Source organism: Triturus cristatus, chromosome 8 (assembly GCF_964204655.1).
Source record: "Triturus cristatus chromosome 8, aTriCri1.1, whole genome shotgun sequence".
Classification (NCBI taxonomy): Eukaryota; Metazoa; Chordata; class Amphibia; order Caudata; family Salamandridae; genus Triturus; species Triturus cristatus.
The window spans coordinates 173937020-173959410 of record NC_140591.1 but is presented as its reverse complement, the minus strand read 5'-3'; positions in this window follow the sequence as shown (position 1 = coordinate 173959410).

The following is a 22391-nucleotide window of genomic DNA, read 5'->3' as shown; positions in this document are numbered from 1 at the left end:
CAACGAGGATGAGTCAGGCCAGCCAGAGGGCAGCGCAGCTAGAGTGCCAACTGCAATCGATGGGAGAGAGAGACGGGCAGAGATCACATGCAACTATTTCTGAGTAAGTGAGGGGACACAGCGAGTTGTGAGAAGTCATGACGTAGTTTAATGTGGCACCACGCCATGAACACATGAACAGGCCAATCTGGCAATATACCATCTATACAAGGAGTATGTCCAGGGTTACGTCACCCAATGGGAAGTGGCTAAGCAGAGCCACATCAATGTTTGCGCATACGCGCTGCAGTGGTGGATTGCACGGCCTGTGCATCCTCACTAGAGCCAACCCCAAGCCGCCTGCTGCTCCTGCGTGCTTCGGGGACGGGGGGTGTGATGCTGCTGCTGGTGTCGATGCTCTCCGCAGCATCCCCTGCAGCAGTTGTCGACGCCTGACTAGTCAATAGCACCCCTAGTGCACTTGTCACCTGCACCATCCCCCGAGACAGGTCGCTGCAGCACTGTGTTAGGCCCTCCTGCATCGTCACAGAGCGCCGGCAAAGTAGGGAAGTCGCAGTTGCCAGACGGTTGAGTGCCCTGCTGGTAGTGTCCCTTCTCTGGCGTTCCCGGCGCCGTGCTTCGATGTCAGCATCTAATTTGCTGCACAACTGCTGGATTGACTGGGACATGTCCCGAATGCCCACAGCCATGCCGCCAATGTTTGTGTCCATGTTGACTAAGCTTGTCTTCATCACCCGCATGTGCCTCTGGACTGACATAACTGCCTTTGATTGCAGGCGCTGTTGCTTCAACATTTGGCCCTCGAGCCCCAAGAAGACACCATGGCCGTCAGTGGGTGCTGGTGGACTCTGGACACGCGACCTGCGGCGCCCTCTTGCTCCCGTCTGTGCTGCCTGTGAGGTGTGGGGCACAGTGGGATGGCTCCCTTCCTGGGGCCCGGTGCGGTCTTCTGGGCCCATGCTGTCGTCTGACGAGGTGTCGAAGGCTCGTAGCCTGGCTGCTGGACGCCTCCTCATTCTCACACCTGCAAGCGGAGATGTGGCCGGTGATTCGAACATGAGTGGCGATGCTGGCTGTGGTTGTGGTGATGCTGGCTCTCGGTGAGGTGATGCTGGCTCTCGGTGAGGTGATGCTGGCTCTGTGTGCGGCGAGGCTGGCTGTGTTGGTGGTGCGGCTGCAAGTGGGCCTGCTCCCTGGTCTGAACTCGTGCTGGCTAGAGGTGATTTTTGTGGCCGGTGTGCCGTCTCCCCTGCAGCATGCCCTGTACTGCATGATGTCACATCTGTGGACAGAAAAACAACATTGGCTCAGTGTCCCCGAAGGGCTGCATTGCAAGCGTCACAATAAATCATTTCACATTCCAATCTGTCCTCTGTCTCCTTGTGCCTCGAGTGCGTGACATGCCTTGTTGCCCTGTAACATTTACGTCATGGTTAGTGTTGCCCTGACTACATCTCCCGGAATGCAATGCCTGTCTGCACTGACACGTGTGGACTGCAGTGTGATTCTCGTTTCACAATGGGGAATGTGGGATAGGGGTAGGGGAGGCTACATTGCTGTGCTTTCGTCTTACCTTGGTGTGTTGCGGCTCTGGCAGAGCTGTCGGCGTCCCCAAGACCCACGACGCTCTCTTGCTCGATTGTGGCCGCCACCAGCTCCTCCAGTTCGGTGAGGGCAGGTGCCCTGTAGGTTCCACCTCCGGTCTGGATGGCCTCCTTCTGGATGTCGCCCATCTTCCTCTTGGTCACAATCCTCAGGTCATACCAGCGCTTTTTGAGGACCTCAATGTCCCTGTGGGTCACTCCCACAGCATTGACCTGCGCCTGGATGGCCAGCCATATGTTGCGCTTTTCGGCCTCAGGCACTTGCAGGGATTGCCTCCCAAACAGCTTCTGGTGCTGCTTCACCACCTCCTCCACCAGCACCTGGAGTTCCTTGGGGCTGAATTTGAGCTTCCTCCTCCTTTCCCCTCCGTCTTTCTGTGTTCTCTGGCTGGACATGCTGTTCGTTTCCCGCTCGCACATGCAACTGCTCCCTGCCTCTCCTCTGCACTCCAAGCCTCTCCAGGGTCGGCTAATTATGTACACCTGCCTGGGTGTGGCCACTTCGGCTAATTGTGTACACCTGCCTGGGTGTGGGCAGTTCCTGGTTGGGTGGGCTGTCGTTGCACAGGATTAGCTGTTTCGTCAAGTCATGTGATGTTATTTACCGAATCCGTACATACCGATTCGGTATTTTCCGATTCGGTAGATACCACCTCGGTATTTTCGGATTCGGTAGATACCACCTCGGTATTTTCCGAATCGGTAATTATCACCTCGGTATTTACCGAATCGGTGAATTCCGATTCGTATTTACCGAATGTTACCGAATCGGTAACTGTTACCGAATTTTTACCTACATATAACTTACCGATTCTAATTTACCGATTCGGTACGGCTCGGTATTTAAGAACCGGTAAAATTTATTTACCTACATGAGGCCCTTAGTCTGGTCGCTATCCTCACCATGGCACAACGTATCACTAGCTCCTCTGACTTCCTGGCACAGGTAGGCCTTAATGCTTTTAAGATTACCTTCCCCCCCAACCTCTCGAAGAAGGCGGCAAAGACCTTTAAACACAATCTACTCAAACGATGTCCTGAAACGCTCATCTCCGATACCTATTTCTGCACGTCAAAGGGTGTTGTGGTTACAAACCTTATTTTCTACACAGCCAGAAGAGCTCAGTGGAGAAAAGCCTTAACATCTATGCTTCAATCCACATCGCTGAGCAAAACCCCCCACGGTTTCCGAATAAACATATTACCCTCACCAGTCCTTAATGCTGATCTGGCCATATACCTCTACAATAATGGTAACATCCTTATTCAAGCTTCTGACCTGAATCTTGGATGCTTTGGCAGAATATTTATGAGGATTAAAAATAAACTTAATTCATAAATCCTGCTAGTCTACATTCACCCACTCGCTTCCCCATCACTCTCTCTGAACCGGTCTGTTATATCTCCCGACACGGATGGGGAGTGCAATACTTACAACCTTGATAACCTTGTTAAATCTAACTCAAGTCTCCCGGAATACCAATTTGAGTGGTTTCCTACCCTTCACCCAGCTTCTTTACCCAGTACTACACTTACAAACCCTCAACTTTCTATCTCCTCTTCCAATACTTATCCCATCTCACAGGATAAAGCCAGCTTGCCCTCCACCTCCTGTCTAGGGATTGCCTTTTGGCTTGTATCCCTGGGAATCTGCGCCCTCCCCGGACCCCTCTTGCTTACATGGGCTTTCCTTGCCCCGCGGTTCTTCCGTTTCACCTTTTGGCCATGCCGATGACAGATGGAGTGTGTTTTCTCGACGGCGGAGCTGACTGCAGCCTTCGCTGCACACTGTTTGATCAGACAAGACATCGAGTTGGTTTCGGTGACCACATGCTGTGGGGCATTCTTCGGAGCCGTGTGGCATCGGTTGTGCGGATCTGTGTTTGAGTGGAAGTTGCTTGAATTGCCCGAGTCAGGGGAGCTCTCACTGAGCACAAGATGGCTGAGTGCTCTTCGGCGGAGCTTGCTGCGGACCGAGGCTCCGGTTTCCTCCCTGGAGCGCAAATCAACGGGGCATGCACCAAACAAGGCACTCTGCTATTTTGATTTCTCTGAGCCTTGTATGTTTCAGAGGCTCGCTCATGGCCACTGCTCAAAAACGCGATGGACTTAATTGTCTGACAAACAACAACAGTGCAGGCTGCATTGCCGTGGAAACAGATAGGGGCCTAATTTCCATTCTGAGTGCCCATTGCTGGATGTTCCTGGCGTCCTCACTTCTCTTCCCTAAGGTACAATTTTCTGCCGCTATTATACAGTATGATCTCGCTCCGGTGAGCACTGCTTGTATGACCTGACTCTAAGCTGGCGTCCTTTTGTGAAGTGCGGGGAGCGCTTCTCCTTCCCTTACTGGTCTACGTGCGGTAATCCTATGGTCCTGGGCAACTGTTTCAGCTGTGGTGCCTGTTTATGTAGGGTATGAACTATATATATGATGTACAGTATCTTTCTCATTCCGGCGAGCTTTGCTTGAACCACCCTTGAGTGCAACACCACCTGAACACCTGGCGGAACGATGGCAAGAATTTCCTGCTCTATAAATATGTAATATATAATTGTCCAAGTCTAATAGCTGTTAAAATGTAATCCTGATTGAATCTGCGATTTGTATATATATTTATCTCTAACCACTAGTATATGTAGTAGACCTTTGTACTTACTACCATTCCTATGTGATTTTAGAGTTTATCTGTTTGTATCTCTTCATTGAGTGACTTTACAACTTGTACATTTGCAATTTCTTCCCTCCTTTCGCTCCACTTGTACATTTGCAACTCTTTTCATGTTTATATCTCTTATGTAACTCATGTAATCCAAAGTCCTTATGTAACGCAACTGTTTCTTTTGTAAAGCGCTGTTACACCTTTGGGTAATGTTCGCGCTATAGAAAATCGCAATAAATAAATCCTCCTCAAGGGTTTTCTCTTCAACTTCTAACACCAAGATCAGACGCCCCCTATGCTAATCTTCCCCCCTTGGTCGATAATACGACTGAACTCAAGCTGGATTCTGTCTCCCCCTGCAACGTTTGTGAGGGATATATTATGCCATCAAACTCCCCTCTCCCTAAGGGGTCCCATCCATTATGTTATCCTAGGCTGGCGGCTGGTTGTGAGAGCCTCACCTACATTGGGGAAAAGCTGGCTGACCACAAGCAGGATCTCCTTACTGTCAAAGATAACTTGCAGACCCTCATACGACCAATCAACCTAGCCTTCCAGCAAGTATTAAACACTGCGGGGGTGAAATGTCTTCTCTCAATAGCCGGCTTAGCCTACTCTGGAGAACTCGGCCTCTTCCAAACCACCATTCCAGGCCCTATAGGTGTATGCCTCAGTTGTCAGATGATGACACTCTCTCACTTCTTCTATCCTACAACGGCTCTTGCTGCGTCTCCTCTGACTCACCAATCAACATCCCAACTATATACTCCGACCCTTTTAGAGAACCAAGTGTTAACCTAAGATCTGTGAATAAAGATAACTTACTACAGGTCACCACTTCTCACCTAGAGGAGGTAACACCCAACTCGCACATCAAATCAATGCTTCTCAACTGCATATCAGCAGTGAAACACGCAGTGGATATCTCTGGACTCATCATCACGCAAGAATTGGACCTCCTGATCCTTGTGCTCCATACGATATATCATCCCCAGGTGAAAATCCGCTCATCATCAAGCAAATTATGGAGTCCATTACCTCATGCTCAGACCAGCACCCCAGCCATATCTTCCTCGGGGATTTTATCCTTCACTGGAACGACACAAATGATCCCTTAGTGTGCTCCTTCAAGGCTTTCCTCTCCGACCTCAACTTCACCCAGGCCTGCAATGGACCCACCCACAACAAGGGCTCCATCCCTGACCTTATCATAGCTAAAGAAAACACCATACAACTTGATAACATTATGCCCTGTGACTGGTTGGATCATCACCAAATATCCTTTTACATCCTGGAAAAGATCCTGGTCTGACAAGGTCAACCGCTTAAAACCAAACAGGTCGTTCGTATTCTGAGAGACACCAACATCAATGATCTAACATCCATTAGCAAGAATCTTCTTTCACCATCCCCTAACATGACCAACCTGGATGACCTTACAGATCATTACATCAACTCTATTACACAAGTATATTCGACACAATTGTTCCGAAGCAACTCAGAAGGATTCCAATTAAACAATCCAAACCCTGGTTTAATGGCTCCCTGTGAGAAGTTGGCCTGGTATATGATGTTCACTAGTTAAAGTGACCACCTTGTACCATGCCAAGCAACCCTTATGGTGTGGTTGTAAGTCAACCTTTTCGGACTAGCTGCCCTAGTGGTAGCGTAGGCTAAGCAGTCTTTGAGGCTAAACTCGTGAAGCGTGTTAAGCCAGCTGTTTTACCAAATGTAACCCCCTTTTATACCAATGAAAGGACACCACACAGATATATATTCAAAATATATATGTATTTATTTCTCAAAGTAACCCCTAGTCTCTTTATGAGCACAGGAGCACAAATCGTCAAACAAGATTACAGTAGAATACACAGAAGTTGCACTTTATATGGATAGGCCCTGGTGGCCGCTCAAACCATATACTAAAATAGTGGTATAAGTACCACGAACAGAAAAGGGAAAAGGCCTAGGGCCTCTAGAATCGCTGGGCCTACAAGGAGCTAACTTCAGTTAGCGACCAGGAGGTCCACGGGTGGCGTGTGCAGAGCAAATAGTCACACGCGTGCTCCCATAGGTTTTCAATGGGTGCGTAAAAAGTACAAAGTTACTGCAAAGAGGATCTTCCGGATGGACTAGGAACTCAAGATTTGGAACACAGGCACTAGAGATGTAATACTACACTTGGGCACAGGAGTGCCAGCTTTACCTCACCCACAGGAAGCGGGTGCATAGGCCTCGAAGTGCGTCGGGTTTCTTCTATCTGTTCCGTGGAGCCTGAAGACAAAGATGCTGCAGGCGGTCGGTCCGGGAGAGATGCGGTGGATCCAAGGGTGGATCGGAGTTGCAGAAGACCTGTAAGCAGAGGGGACAGTGTTTACAGTCACTAGCCAGTGACCAGCGTGGCACCAGGTGGGTACCAGGCGATGTCGGGTGCAAACAGGAAGAAAGGTGCAGCTTGTCTCTGCAGCCACGTGGTCCCTGAAGGTCGACGACGTCCAGGAGTCGGTTCACGAGCTGTCCCACGCAGGCTCTCGCTGTCGGCGGTGTCGGCGACTTGATCGAAGCAAACAAGCCTTGGCAAAAGCAATTGTTGTGGAAAACGAAATAAGCTGATGGTTCTGACCAGCAAGGTCAGGGGGATTGCTCCTTTGGAGGGGAGCAAGGGCCAGTCTGGAGCAACCAGACCAGCGGTGAAGTTCTTGAAGTTCGTCGCCAAGATGGCCACTAGCCAGCGGGCCAGCAACCGGTTAGGCGCGTCGAGTGGCAAAATGCAGAAGGGCCCCACGCAGATCGTGGAGAAGCTGGAGGGCTCACCTTTGGTGCAGATGCTGCTCGAGGGTTGGGCTTCTCAGATCCCAAAGCACAACTTGGAGGGAGCCTCGGTTGTTGCGCTTGCAGCTTGTCGTGGTCGTTTCAAGATGGCTGGCTCCACGTGTCTCGGTGCCTCCACGGGTCTCTTCTTTTCAGGGACTGTGGATCGGGCGGTGAGAGGTCTGGAGGTCCAGGTCTTGTCAGTCTCGGGGCTCGGGCTCCGGCGGGAGGCGGCGGCAAAGCAGACGTTGACTCGCTGGATGGTGCTTGCGTTAGCAAGGTGGTCACTCCCTGACCACAGGGGAGATTTCCTTCAGTCTTCTGTGCAGCAGAATGTCGAAGTTCCCGTCTTCTTCTTAGTTTCAAGTTGATTCCAGGATGTCTGAAGTCTTAGGACACAGCTCCTACCTTTAAGCGGATTCTAGGGGCCAGACTACCTGCTAGGTCCCTCCCTAAGGGTGGGACCAGGAAGGGGGGTGTTTACACCCCCAATCCTTTGTCCAGCTCACCCCAGGCCCGGGACTGGTGTGCCCCAGGACCGGTTTGAACTGGCATATGCACCGAGGCTCCTTGTGAGCCTCAGGCATGTCTGGTTTCATTCAAGCCCTACCTGACCAATACACAAAATCCTGTCTGGGGTGGTGCATGCACCTCCCCTGGCAGGAAACCCTTTGTCCACACCCCCCAAGCTGGAAGGACTCCCAGCAGCAGGAGGGCAGACTTGTGTCTGTGGTGGCAGCATCCATTTTGTGGAGCTGAGGCTATGTCTGATTTTACCCGGGTTTCAGGTACTGTACATGTCGTGTCCCTCTAGAAGGGTGGAATGCTAACCCCGTCGCCAGAATTGGCGAGGGGTTAGTATTCCAATTCGTATGACACCTTACTCGACATGTTTTGATAAAGCCAAACCAAAGATAGCATTTAACCGCGAGGTTCATAATGCACTTAAGAGTATATGGTATGACGATATCTGGAAACAGTAGAAGGAAGTTGTTCCGACCACTGCAGACAGGCTCAGCTCATGCCAGAGCACCATCTCACATGGAACCAAGCACTCTGCCTTCAGGATTGTTAAGGCCTGCCATAGGAGTGACTTATAGGTTACCAGGTGTCCCATTTAAGGTTAGGTATAGGTATACTACACCTAAGTAAGAGGTGGTTACACCAACTTACCCCAGCTGAGTGATCAGCCAGTTGTGTCAAATTTGTTAGGCCAGGCCAGGGGTGGCATAATACATGCTTCAGCCCCTGGTAGGCCTTGGGTACACCAATGCCCTGGGAACCTAGTGTACACTGGTACAGGGGCTCACAGGGTGATCCACTTCCAATTGGTTATGCACCTAGGGTGCATAGTTTTAATTTAGTAGAGAGAACAGCAGGCTGGGGGTCTGATTAGCAGGCCCACAGCCTCAATATGTCAAAAACCAGTGAAGCAAAAAGCAAAAATTTGGGGTGACCATAGGATAGCAGACCCTACTCTCCTACACAACCCCCCCCCCCCCAAACGCAGGGACATTAAACTAGCCTTGACCAGTCTCGTCTTCATGTCCTAAGTGGAAGTACCTGGAGAGACCACATGCATTCCCATGGTCAGTACCTGACCGGTGCTCCACTGTAAATTCCATCCCCTGTAGGGAAATGGACCACCTAAGCAGTTTGGGGTTTTCACCCTTCATCTGATTTAGCCACAAGAGGGGCTTATGGTCGGTCTGAATCTTGAAGTGAGTGCCAAACAAGTATGGCCTCAGCTTCTTCAGGGCCCACACCACAGCAAAGGCCTCCCTCTCAATAGCTGACCAATTCTTCTCTGTGGGGGTCAACCTTCTGCTAATAAAAGCAATGGGTTGGTCTTGACCATCTACATTAAGTTGTGACAGCACAGCTCCCACACCCAACTCAGAAGCATCTGTTTGGACAATAAACTCTTTGGAGTAGTCAGGACTTTTCAGGATAGGTGCAGAGCACATGGCCTCCTTCAGGTCATCAAATGCCTTTTGACAGCTTACTGTCCACTGAACCTTTTTGGGCATCTTCTTGGATGTCAGATCATCAAGAGGAGTCACAATGGACCCATAGTTCTTAACAAACTTCCTGTAGTACCCAGTCAAGCCCAAGAAAGCTCGAACTTGAGTCTGGGTGGTTGGAGGAGACCAGTCCTTGATGGATTGTATCTTACTCTCCAGTGGTTGAACTTGGCCTCCACCTACAAGGTGGCCCAAATACACAACCTTACTCTGCCCTATCTGGCACTTAGTGGCCTTGATAGTGAGGCCTGCCTTCTGCAGAGCCTCAAGAGCCTTCTTCAGGTGGATCAGGTGATCCTCCCAGGTGGAGCTAAAGACAGCAATGTCATCAAGATATGCTGCGCAAAAGTCATCCAACCCAGTAAGGACTTGATTCACCAACCTTTGGAAGGTGGCAGGTGCATTCTTCAGACCAAAGGGCATCACCACAAATTGATAATGCCCACCAGGGGTTGAAAATGCTGTTTTGGCCTTAGACTCCTCAGCTAATCTGATTTGCCAATAGCCAGCTGTTAAGTCAAATGTGCTTAAAAACTTAGCAGAAGCTAGTTTGTCTATGAGCTCATCTGCCCTTGGAATGGGATGTGCATCTGTCCTGGTGACAGCATTGAGTCCTCTGTAATCCACACAGAACCTCATCTCTCTCTTGCCATCTTTGGTGTGAGGTTTGGGGACCAGAACCACTGGGCTAGCCCAGGGGCTCTCTGAGGGTTCAATGACACCCAACTCCAGCATTTTATGTACCTCAGCCTTTATACAGTCCCTGACGTGGTCAGGTTGCCTGTAAAGTTTGTTCTTTACAGGAAGACTGTCACCAGTGTCCACCACATGGGTACACCAGTCAGTTTGACTAGGTATCAAGGAAAACATATGTGAAAATGATTGTAGAACCTGTCTACATTCAGTCTGCTGATGGTCAGTGAGGTTGCCTCAAAGGGTCACTCCTTCAACTGAGCCATCTTCAGGGTTCTGAGACAACAGGTCTGGGAGAGGGTCACTCTCTTCCTCCTGTCCCTCATCTGTAGCCATGAGCAAGCCCATGTCTGCCCTGTCAACATATGCTTTAAGCCTGTTAACATGGAGTACCCTGTGGGGACTCCTGGGAGTTCCTAGGTCCACCAAGTAGGTGACCTCTCCCTTCTTTTCCAGGATTGTATGGGGTCCAGACCATTTGTCTTGGAGTGCTGCTGGGGCCACTGGCTCCAACACCCATACCTTCTGTCCTGGCTGATACTCAACCAAGACAGCCTTTTGGTCATGCCAAGCTTTCTGTAAGGCCTGGCTTGCCTCAAGGTTTTTGGATGCCTTCTCCATATACTCAGCCATCCTGGAGCGGAGACCAAGTACATAGTCCACTATGTCTTGTTTAGGCTTTTTGAGAGGTAACTCCCATCCTTCCTTCACCAAACACAGTGGGCCTCTCACAGGGTGCCCAAACAACAATTCAAAGGGGCTGTAGCCAACCCCCTTTCGTGGGACCTCTCTGTAAGCAAACAGAAGGCAGGGTAGAAGGATGTCCCATCTTCGCCTGAGCTTTTCAGGTAATCCTTTGATCATACCCTTTAGGCTCTTGTTGAATCTCTCAACAAGCCCATTGCATTGTGGGTGATAAGGAGTGGTGAACTTGTAGTTGACACCACATTCCTTCCACATAGCTGTCAAGTATCCTGACATGAAGTTGGTACCTCTGTCAGAAACTACCTCCTTAGGAAACCCCACTCTGGAGAATACTCCCAGCAGGGCCCTGGCCACAACAGGAGCTGTAGTGGCCGTAAGGGGAATTGCCTCTGGATACCTGGTGGCATGATCCACTACCACCAGTATAAATCTGTGCCCAGATGCAGTGGGGGGATCCATGGGACCCACTATATCTATCCCCACTCTCTCAAAGGGAACCCCCACCACAGGTAGTGGTATTAGGGGGGCCTTTGTTGTGCCACCTGATTTGCCACTGGCTTGGCAGGTTGCACAGGAGCGACAAAACTCCTTTGTATCTTCATTCATGTGAGGCCAGTGAAAGTGAGGGACAAGTCTGTCCCAGGTCTTGTTCTGGCCTAAGTGTCCTGCTAGAGGAATATCATGGGCCAAGGTTAAAAGGAAGCCCCTAAATTGCAGAGGTATAACCAACCTCCTGGTTGGGTCTCTAGCCTCTGAATAAAGGAGCCCTTCATCCCAATACACTTTATGGGTACCTTGAGCATTCCCAGCAGCCTCAGCAGCAGCCAGCTGTCTGAGGGGTTCAAGAGAGGGACAGGATAACTGAGCCTGCCTCAAGTCAGCCCTTGAAGGTCCCCCTGTCCCCAGAAACTCAACCTGATCAGGTTCAAGCTCTTCAGGGACAGTTCCTTCAGGGTTCTCTAGATCATCTTCCTGGGAAGGCTGATCATCACTTGGAGGCAGGTGGGAAGGCACAGCCTTAACCCTCCTGTTCTTCTTCTTGGTAGGTGCTTGGTCCATTGTTCCAGGATCCAAGACCTGAGGTTCAGTGAGGCACTTTTTGGCCTGTGACCTGGTCACAGCAAGGACATGTGATGATATACCTAACATCTCTGCATGAGTCCTGTACTCCACTTCTGACCATAGAGAACTCTCTAGGTCATTGCCCAACAAACATTCTACTGGGAGGTCTGCACTAACCACAACCCTTTTGAGGCCAGTTACCCCTCCCCATGAGAAGTTAACAACTGCCACACTATGTGAAGTAGTGGCATTGCTGGCATTGGTCACCAGGTAGTTCTCACCTGGTGTGTACTGTCCAGGGTCCACAAAGCCTGGTGTCACCATAGTGACACTGGCACATGTGTCCCTGTAGGCTTGAGCCACTTTTTCATTTATTAAAGGAGTCTGTCTGTACTTGCCCAGGTTACTGGGGCTCACAGTCAGGGACAAATCTATGTCCCCATCACAGATCAAGACTGCCTGTGTCAGGGTTCTGTCTAAGTCAGAATCTCCTTCAGTTCCCATAGTGATTCCCACTACACCCTTTGTCTGGGGACCAACACTGCTAACAGTAGTACTGGGAGCAGGTGCCTTAGGGGCAACAGTGTTGGGGGCTCCACCTTTTGCAATCACTAGTCCAGTGAGTTGTATTTTTGCAATGATTGCACCAGGGTTTCTTCTGACCTTCTTTCTTCTTTTTGGACTGTTTGGACCCACCCTCCTTAGCAGTAGTTTGGGGCCCTGTTGAAGACCTCTGGTCTTTAGGTTTCTGATCTCCACCCTTTTGGTCTGTTTTCTTCTGATCACCCCCTTGGCCCTGGTTCTGGTTCTTTTGCTTAACCCATTTGTCTGCCTTCTTTCCCAATTCTTGGGGAGAGGTCAGATCAGAGTCAACCAAGTGTTGATGCAGTTGCTGGTTTTGACAGTTATTTAAAATCTGTTCTCTCATCATCAAATTATACAATCCTGTAAAATCAGATACCTTACTTCCCAGCAACCAACCCTCCAAAGCCTTAGTGGCACATTCAACATATTCAAACCAGTCCTGAGTCTGTGTCTTTTGGGTGTCTCTGAACATTAACCTGTACTGTTCAGTGGTTAAGCCTAACCCATCAACTAGGACACTCTTCAGGACTCTGTAATTTCTGACATCCTCCTCCCTAACAGTGAGGAGTCTGTCTCTGCCTCTTCCTTCAAAGGAGAGCCAGAGGATTGCTGCCCACTGGTCTTCAGGAACCTGCTGCACTTTGCAGGCTCTCTCAAGAGCAGTTATCCATTTGTGGATGTCATCCCCACTTTTGTAGGGGGGCACAACCTTAGACAGGTTCCTATTATCAAAGACCCTATCTTTGTCCTTAGGGACAATGCTGCCACCAGTGGGTATAGACCCACTCTCTTTAGGCTGCCTAGCTTTGTTCAGTTTCTCTTCCATCAGGGCTACCTCTAGCTCCTGCTTCCTGATCCTCAGCTGGGCTTCCTGCATTCTGGCCTCATGTTCCCTCCTCTGAGGGGTGGTCATCCTTCTCCTGGAGTGACCTTGAGAGCCTCTAGAGGCATGAGAAGCATTAGAGTCACCTGAGTGATTCCTTTGCCTCCCAAGCCCCTGGTTAAGTCCACTGGGGAGATCCAATGGGGTGTTCCCATTGTCAGTCCCCAATAGCCTTAGCTTAGCTGTGCCAAGTATAACACTTGGCACTGGGCTAGTTCTCCCTTCATCCTCACTACTTTCTGTATCAGTACCTTTATCACTCTCATCCTCTGTGGAATTATTGCCATCTAAGGGGCGACTATTGGAACTGGGTACCTCTGTAGCATCTTCAGAAGGGGGGCCTCCTGTTCCTGTCCCCAAGGGGCCTAACTGGGAAGCTTTCTTGAGCTCTCTCTGATTTTCATCATTTTGCAAGAGTTCTCTGAGCTCAGCAGAGGTAGGGTTCTTGGGCTGTTTAAGGCCTCTAAGAGTTGCCAAATGCCTGAGCTCATTCTGATTAAGGGTAGCAAAGATGGATGGTGCCCTCTGGGGGTCACTCTCAACAGAGATGGGTACATTGGACCCCTCTGCCCCAGCCATTGCTCTTAAGTGTGGGTGGATGTGTTGCAATCTACCTACACTTGGGTTTACCTACTAAACCTATCTAGTAGTTGTAGTCAGGGTCTGCTACTCCCTTTGCTCTACAACACTAAGTTCAGTAGAACTTAAGTATATCTAATCTTGTTTTATATGTACCTACAGGTACCTATGTGATCTTTCAATTGGTAACCAAGAGATTACAATGGTAAAACACAGCAAGCTCAAATCCAACCGCTGCTCACCAATGTGAGAAGTTGGCCTGGTATATGATGTTCACTAGTTAAAGTGACCACCTTGTACCATGCCAAGCAACCCTTATGGTGTGGTTGTAAGTCAACCTTTTCGGACTAGCTGCCCTAGTGGTAGCGTAGGCTAAGCAGTCTTTGAGGCTAAACTCGTGAAGCGTGTTAAGCCAGCTGTTTTACCAAATGTAACCCCCTTTTATACCAATGAAAGGACACCACACAGATATATATTCAAAATATATATGTATTTATTTCTCAAAGTAACCCCTAGTCTCTTTATGAGCACAGGAGCACAAATCGTCAAACAAGATTACAGTAGAATACACAGAAGTTGCACTTTATATGGATAGGCCCTGGTGGCCGCTCAAACCATATACTAAAATAGTGGTATAAGTACCACGAACAGAAAAGGGAAAAGGCCTAGGGCCTCTAGAATCGCTGGGCCTACAAGGAGCTAACTTCAGTTAGTGACCAGGAGGTCCACGGGTGGCGTGTGCAGAGCAAATAGTCACACGCGTGCTCCCATAGGTTTTCAATGGGTGCGTAAAAAGTACAAAGTTACTGCAAAGAGGATCTTCCGGATGGACTAGGAACTCAAGATTTGGAACACAGGCACTAGAGATGTAATACTACACTTGGGCACAGGAGTGCCAGCTTTACCTCACCCACAGGAAGCGGGTGCATAGGCCTCGAAGTGCGTCGGGTTTCTTCTATCTGTTCCGTGGAGCCTGACGACAAAGATGCTGCAGGCGGTCGGTCCGGGAGAGATGCGGTGGATCCAAGGGTGGATCGGAGTTGCAGAAGACCTGTAAGCAGAGGGGACAGTGTTCACAGTCACTAGCCAGTGACCAGCGTGGCACCAGGTGGGTACCAGGCGATGTCGGGTGCAAACAGGAAGAAAGGTGCAGCTTGTCTCTGCAGCCACGTGGTCCCTGAAGGTTGACGACGTCCAGGAGTCGGTTAACGAGCTGTCCCACGCAGGTTCTCGCTGTCGGCGGTGTCGGCGACTTGATCGAAGCAAACAAGCCTTGGCAAAAGCAATTGTTGTGGAAAACGAAATAAGCTGATGGTTCTGACCAGCAAGGTCAGGGGGATTGCTCCTTTGGAGGGGAGCAAGGACCAGTCTGGAGCAACCAGACCAGCGGTGAAGTTCTTGAAGTTCGTCGCCAAGATGGCCACTAGCCAGCGGGCCAGCAACCGGTTAGGCGCGTCGAGTGGCAAAATGCAGAAGGGCCCCACGCAGATCGTGGAGATGCTGGAGGGCTCACCTTTGGTGCAGATGCTGCTCGAGGGTTGGGCTTCTCAGATCCCAAAGCACAACTTGGAGGGAGCCTCGGTTGTTGCGCTTGCAGCTTGTCGTGGTCGTTTCAAGATGGATGGCTCCACGTGTCTCGGTGCCTCCACGGGTCTCTTCTTTTCAGGGACTGTGGATCGGGCGGTGAGAGGTCTGGAGGTCCAGGTCTTGTCAGTCTCGGGGCTCGGGCTCCGGCGGGAGGCGGCGGCAAAGCAGACGTTGACTCGCTGGATGGTGCTTGCGTTAGCAAGGTGGTCACTCCCTGACCACAGGGGAGATTTCCTTCAGTCTTCTGTGCAGCAGAATGTCGAAGTTCCCATCTTCTTCTTAGTTTCAAGTTGATTCCAGGATGTCTGAAGTCTTAGGACACAGCTCCTACCTTTAAGCGGATTCTAGGGGCCGGACTACCTGCTAGGTCCCTCCCTAAGGGTGGGACCAGGAAGGGGGGTGGTTACACCCCCAATCCTTTGTCCAGCTCGCCCCAGGCCCGGGACTGGTGTGCCCCAGGACCGGTTTGAACTGGCATATGCACCAAGGCTCCTTGTGAGCCTCAGGCATGTCTGGTTTCATTCAAGCCCTACCTGACCAATACACAAAATCCTGTCTGGGGTGGTGCATGCACCTCCCCTAGCAGGAAACCCTTTGTCCACACCTCCCAAGCTGGAAGGACTCCCAGCAGCAGGAGGGCAGACTTGTGTCTGTGGTGGCAGCATCCATTTTGTGGAGCTGAGGCTATGTCTGATTTTACCCGGGTTTCAGGTACTGTACATGTCGTGTCCCTCTAGAAGGGTGGAATGCTAACCCCGTCGCCAGAATTGGCGAGGGGTTAGTATTCCAATTCGTATGACACCTTACTCGACATGTTTTGATAAAGCCAAACCAAATATAGCATTTAACCGCGAGGTTCATAATGCACTTAAGAGTATATGGTATGACGATATCTGGAAACAGTAGAAGGAAGTTGTTCCGACCACTGCAGACAGGCTCAGCTCATGCCAGAGCACCATCTCACATGGAACCAAGCACTCTGCCTTCAGGATTGTTAAGGCCTGCCATAGGAGTGACTTATAGGTTACCAGGTGTCCCATTTAAGGTTAGGTATAGGTATACTACACCTAAGTAAGAGGTGGTTACACCAACTTACCCCAGCTGAGTGATCAGCCAGTTGTGTCAAATTTGTTAGGCCAGGCCAGGGGTGGCATAATACATGCTTCAGCCCCTGGTAGGCCTTGGGTACACCAATGCCCTGGGTACCTAGTGTACACTGGTACAGGGGCTCACAGGGTGATCCACTTCCAATTGGTTATGCACCTAGGGTGCATAGTTTTAATTTAGTAGAGAGAACAGCAGGCTGGGGGTCTGATTAGCAGGCCCACAGCCTCAATATGTCAAAAACCAGTGAAGCAAAAAGCAAAAATTTGGGGTGACCATAGGATAGCAGACCCTACTCTCCTACACTCCCTAAATGAGGAACGTCGCAAACTTAGGCTTTCGGAGAAATTTGCCTTCCATTTCAAGCCTCAAACAGTTCAGGAGGATGTGAGGCACATATAACAAACATATCCGTAGTGCTAAACCCGATCACTTCAGGGCTCAGCTTGACAGCGTTAAAAACAGACCCAAGAAACTATTTGAAATCATCAAACAACAAGCTAACCACTCTACCAATCATATCTCTGCACCCATTATCTACTGCCCCAATGGGGAGGACTTCTAAGCACACTTCTCTGAAAGGGCAAGAAAAATTGAACTTGAACTGCAACGTGCCACACCAAAATTGCTGCCTCTGAGCACCATCAGCGGAGTCTACAGTAGCGAGAGCACCTAATTTCTACCCCACAGTTTGCACTCCTAAAAACAGTGCATCTTGGAATTCCTTTCTACTTTCAGATAATGCGGAGCTGCTCCAATCTATGGCATCTTTAAAACCTTCCAATCACTTAAGCGATCCTCTACCCGCTAAGTTTTTCAAAAAACTCAATTCAACCTTTATTCCACTTTGGTCCTGATTATTCAAGAATCTCTCGTGCATGGATTCCTGATTGCCTCAAGATGGGGCAAGTCACTCCATCCCAAAAAAGCCTAATGCTGACTTATTTGATCCTAAAAATGTCCATTCAATCACCAATATCAAGACTTTAGCTAATTTGCTTGAGAAATGCGTTCACACAGAGCTCCGCATCCACATAGAGAAATTTAATTTCCTTGACCTCTAACAGTCAGGTTTCAGAGCGGGTCACAGTAACTAAACAGCTCTAACTCACATTGTTTATGACGCCTTGAGATCTCTGGACCAAAATGTTCCTTGTCTACTGATCCTTCTTGATTTGTCCGCAGCATTTGACACCGTCAAACATGAAAACCTGGTTGCTCATCTTCAAAATAGGATGGGCATATCGGGCCCTGTCTTAAATTGGTTTGCCTCTTTCCCACAGAACCAAACTCAAAGATTCAAAGTTAACCAATCCATTGCAACTAGTACCCCGGTCACTATTGGAGTACCTCAAGGCTCCGCACTTTCACCCACACTTTTCAACCTTTCATGGAACCACTCTCAGATATTCTGAACTGCTCTAGCATTCTATACCGTAAGTATGCTGATGACACTCAACTGTATTTGAAAATCTCCTCGCCAGATAACAAAAAAACTCTAAATTGTGCGCTACTAAAAACTCAACAATGGCTTACTCATAATCATCTTTTGTTAAATACCCTCAAAACAGAATTCCTCCTGATTGCCCCCGCAATCACTCTGCTCAAACAACTTACTGCGCTTAATTGCACCCCTCATGTTGTTGACTCTGCTAGATCTTTAGGTATAACTCTGGATGAATACCGAAATATGCAAAATCACATCAGTGCTACTATTAGGGGAGCCAATCATCAGCTCAACACTCTAAAGAAAATCAAACCATTCTGAGGACATCCAGTCATCAGTCCAATCCTTAGTTATCTCACGCTTGGAATATGGATTGGTGACCCTAGCTGGGTTACCTAAAGCTATATTGGCTCCTCTTAGAGCCACTCTGAACTCTTCAGCCAGACTTATCACAGGCTCCAGAAAATATGACTACATCACACCTGACCCAATTCAACTAAACTGGCTGTCCATCGAAGCAAGGATCCGTTTCAAGATAGCTTGCCTAATGCACAAAGCTATTCATTACAACACCCCCGTTTACCTGGCAACAAAACTTGAGCTATCGGGCCTGAGTCGGAACCTAAGGAGCTCTAATACCCTACTGTTGAAACCTCCCAAATTCAATTAGAAAAGAACATACAATTGTGCTTTCTCTGGCCTTGCTCCAAGAATATGGAATGTTCTTCCTCCAGAGATCAGATCTAACCCATCTACTGCCTCATTCAAAAAACATGTCAAATGGCTACTCCTGAATGACCATCTACAGCAATAGCCCTGATGCTATCTTAATCTACTTCGATCTCCTGTTTGATATTCTTTTATACCTTTTGTTCAAAAGTGCTATAGGTGTCTCCTCACGTGCCCTTTTGATGTAGTGCTCTGCTAGAACTTTACATGTCCCACAATATGTGCTGATTACCCTGGGTCACCATTATTATTTTGTTTTTCCCAGTGTTCCTCTATGACTTTGTTGCTTTTCATGTACTTCATATAGTTCGTTTTGATGTTGTACTCATGATTTTACCTCATTCCACTCACGCTCCTTTGTACAGCGCTCTGATACCCGTTCGGGTCATGTTAGTGCTTTATCAAACTTTTCAAATAAATAAATATTGGAGCGGAAGTACTTCGTATGTTGGGTCACCTCCCCACAAGCTTAAACCAATGACAATGACCCACACACACGCACACACAAAGAAGCCTATTCACAAATACAATTTGGAGTATGTATAGCCATACACTTGTAGTATTCTTTTATGTACTCTTACATGTCTTAGTGATTTTGCCCCAAAACACATAAAATGGGAATGAAATAGGAATATTAAGGGACTATTCCTATGAATTAGAGCAAATAGAAAGTACTGTGCCCGCTTTTTAATTTTAATAATAGGGAGCTGGACATTTCGTGGGTGAATCACACAGGCGTGTAAGAGTATGTAAAAGTGTACCCCTGTAGTATAATTTCCATACTCATAAATGCTTTTGTGAATCAGCTCCATATTATGTACTCCAAAGCGGGACCAATTAAGCAAGAGGGCATCCTCAAAGTCTGTCCCGGAGAGGCACACCCCTAGCATTAATATGATTCTGAGAAAATCAACAGGCCACATTTTCCATTGATATCAGCAAAACACAGTTGTATTGCCCTGCTGGTGAGGCAAAGAGCCGCCGAGGAAGTCCAACAGGATGCTAGAAAAGCAGGCTTTGGTTTTAAAGTGACAAATGTGGTCCTGCACTGGGGCTATTAAGAGGCTTTTCATACTTGCGCGTTTAATCTGATAGCATTCAATGGGTAAATTAAATTAAGATGGATGCAAACTTTGAACAGGATTGCAGGCAAATGGCTTGATGATGGCTCTGCAAGCATCTTTGAGTTCTGGTGAAATGTAAGACTTTTGAAAAATCGGGGCCCCTGAGTAAATACTTTGATCTATTTTAAGGCCTACATCATGGATGTACTTTTTCACCATCAAACAAATTTGGAAAATTACGTTATTACTTTTCTGGTCATCTATGTTCTGTATCAGTGATTCAATGAAATAAAAGGAAATATAAATTAAATTGAATTAAGGAAGAGCAGAAACCCTTTGATTACAGCAATAAAGCAAGTTCGAATTGGTGGCAGCAGGATTCTGCACAACTCTAGCTGTGTGCTTCCTGTATCACGATTTAACAAATAATCCAATGCTGCAGGTTATACACATTTATTATTATTCTAGAGGCTTTTCTGTTCTTCTTTATTTCAAGGAAAATGATCGTACAAACCTCGTCCTATGAAAATAAACTTCACTATTCGTTCTTCTATTTCATACTCCGGCCTTTCCATTCCTACCAATTGTGGCATCGCATGAGAAACTTCGGGCCAGATGTGCAAACATTCGGAATACCGATTTCCTAATTGCTCGACTGGCAATTAGGAAATCGGTATTCCTAATGTATGAAACTCATTGAGTTTCATTTAGGGATTCCTTGTGGATTGGAAATAGACCTACCTCATAAATATTAATGAGGTGTGCCCATTAGGAATCACAGCCTTCAGAGGGATGGTGGCCTGCTGAGGTCAGCAGACCACCTGTCTGTTATTACTTTTTAGTAAAGCACTCTTTTTTTTTTAATGCAGCCCATTTTCCTTGAAGGAAAACGAGAAGCATTTAAAAAAAAAAAAATGAAACCTTGAAGTTGAATTTTTTAAGAGTTTTCCAGGGGCCACTGCCTACTCTTAAAAATATTATTTACCTTCTCTAAGGGGAAGGGGTCCCTTAGGGACCCTAGGGACCCCTTCCCCTTTGCAAATGGGTTACCACCAGTTTTAAACTGGTGGTAAAGTCCTACTGCTTTGCGACCAAAATTCGGTTGCAAAACAGTAATACATACCACACCAATTTGGTATCTGGAAGGTACGCCCTAAACACATCCCTTCCAAATACCGAATCCAAATGCTAAATGCGATTCAGTAACAAGTTACTAAATCGCATTTTGTACATTTGAAAAAGCATCTTTACGGTCGCAAACGGCCCAATTCTGAGAATTGGGCCGTTTGGAACTAGAAAAATGCTTTCTACATCTGGCCCTTGGTTCTTTAAGGTGGAACTAAGAGAACCAGAGTGCTCTTGTTGTCCTTCTACTACTATCTAGTTTGTAAAGCAGGGGTTTCCAAATGAGGTCCAGAAGGGCCCTATCCTTGACAGATTTTCAGGATAACCATAATAAATTATATTTAGATTAATTAAAAGTGTCTATGAATACATGGGCCATCTGTAAAATGCACCGATCTGAAATTATCCACATTCAGATCTGGGAAATGAGGCAAATTTACTACCCAGTTACCCTTTAAAGAGAGTGTTTTATAAACGAAGTTGCTGTTGAAAGACTTGGCAAGTGGTTGGAAAATCCCATTCATTCATCTCTCAGGCAACACCTCATCGCAGTTGGCCACCCAGATACCCCACCACCCCTGAGGGGTGCCTACTAACACTCACTTTGAAAATATCAAATATCCTTGCCCCCCCCCCATCAGTCGCAGATTTGCAATGCCACTTGGGGTGCTAACCATTCCTGTACAATCTCACTCAACACCCTTTCCATCTCTAATATAACTCCTCATCCTTCATTCTAAATCCGCACACACACCATGAGTTCTCCCCATCCACCTTCCCTGCCTACTGTAAAACCTCAATTGTTCGCAACATTCCATTGTGCAAGGCTTGCTCTATGAACCAAATACATACAAACACCATATTCCAACTCTGGCTCTCTGACCCGCATTCTGAGTCCCATTGTAATCATGATTCAGGTGGGCTGTAAGCCACACTATTGACTAGGAAAAAACCTGCACAAATATCAATTACACAAAATGACTACCACTATATTGTCAAGGTAAGTACATACAGGGAAGTGTAGATTTACTATTCTAACACCACATTTACTACCTTTACAATACTGTCTAAATTAATACTGCAACAACCCAGGTACCTTGTGGAGTGAGCCAGGCCTCGCACAGAGAAGCACTGGTGCTTTCTGGACCAGGCAGTGGTCGGGATCCACATCTGGAAGGTGTTGTGACTCCCCAAGCCCCACCTGCCACCTGTGGTTAATATCTCTTCCGTGGTTCGGGCAACGATGAGAGCCTGGGACGAGGTGCAAGTGCCATGAACAATTTCAACCCGCATTTCACCCCAGACCCAGATCATCGGAAATCCCGACTTTTCCCCAGCTGTTCAATGAACCGCCTTCTTGCAATGGCAAAATGAGAGAGTGGGGGCCTTATTTGATCAGGACTGCCTTATGGACTTTGAGCAGATTCAATTTAACTGATTGGATCTCATCCAGTGTGCACTGGCAATGAGTCACCATCCAACACTGGGTTACGCTGCCCCATATATGTCCCCATTCCAGATGACCCCTTGTGGCACTTGAGAATGACTCCTCACCCGTCATACGGAAAAAAGCATTCTTTCCGACATCTACACCTTCCTCACAGCCTTAAAGGCCCCCACCAAATCTTTGGCGCTCCGGAAATGGGAATTTGAATGTAAGCGCTTCTTTACCCCTAAGGAATGGTCCGATATATTTCATCGAGCCCCACCTCTGCTTGTAGCGTAT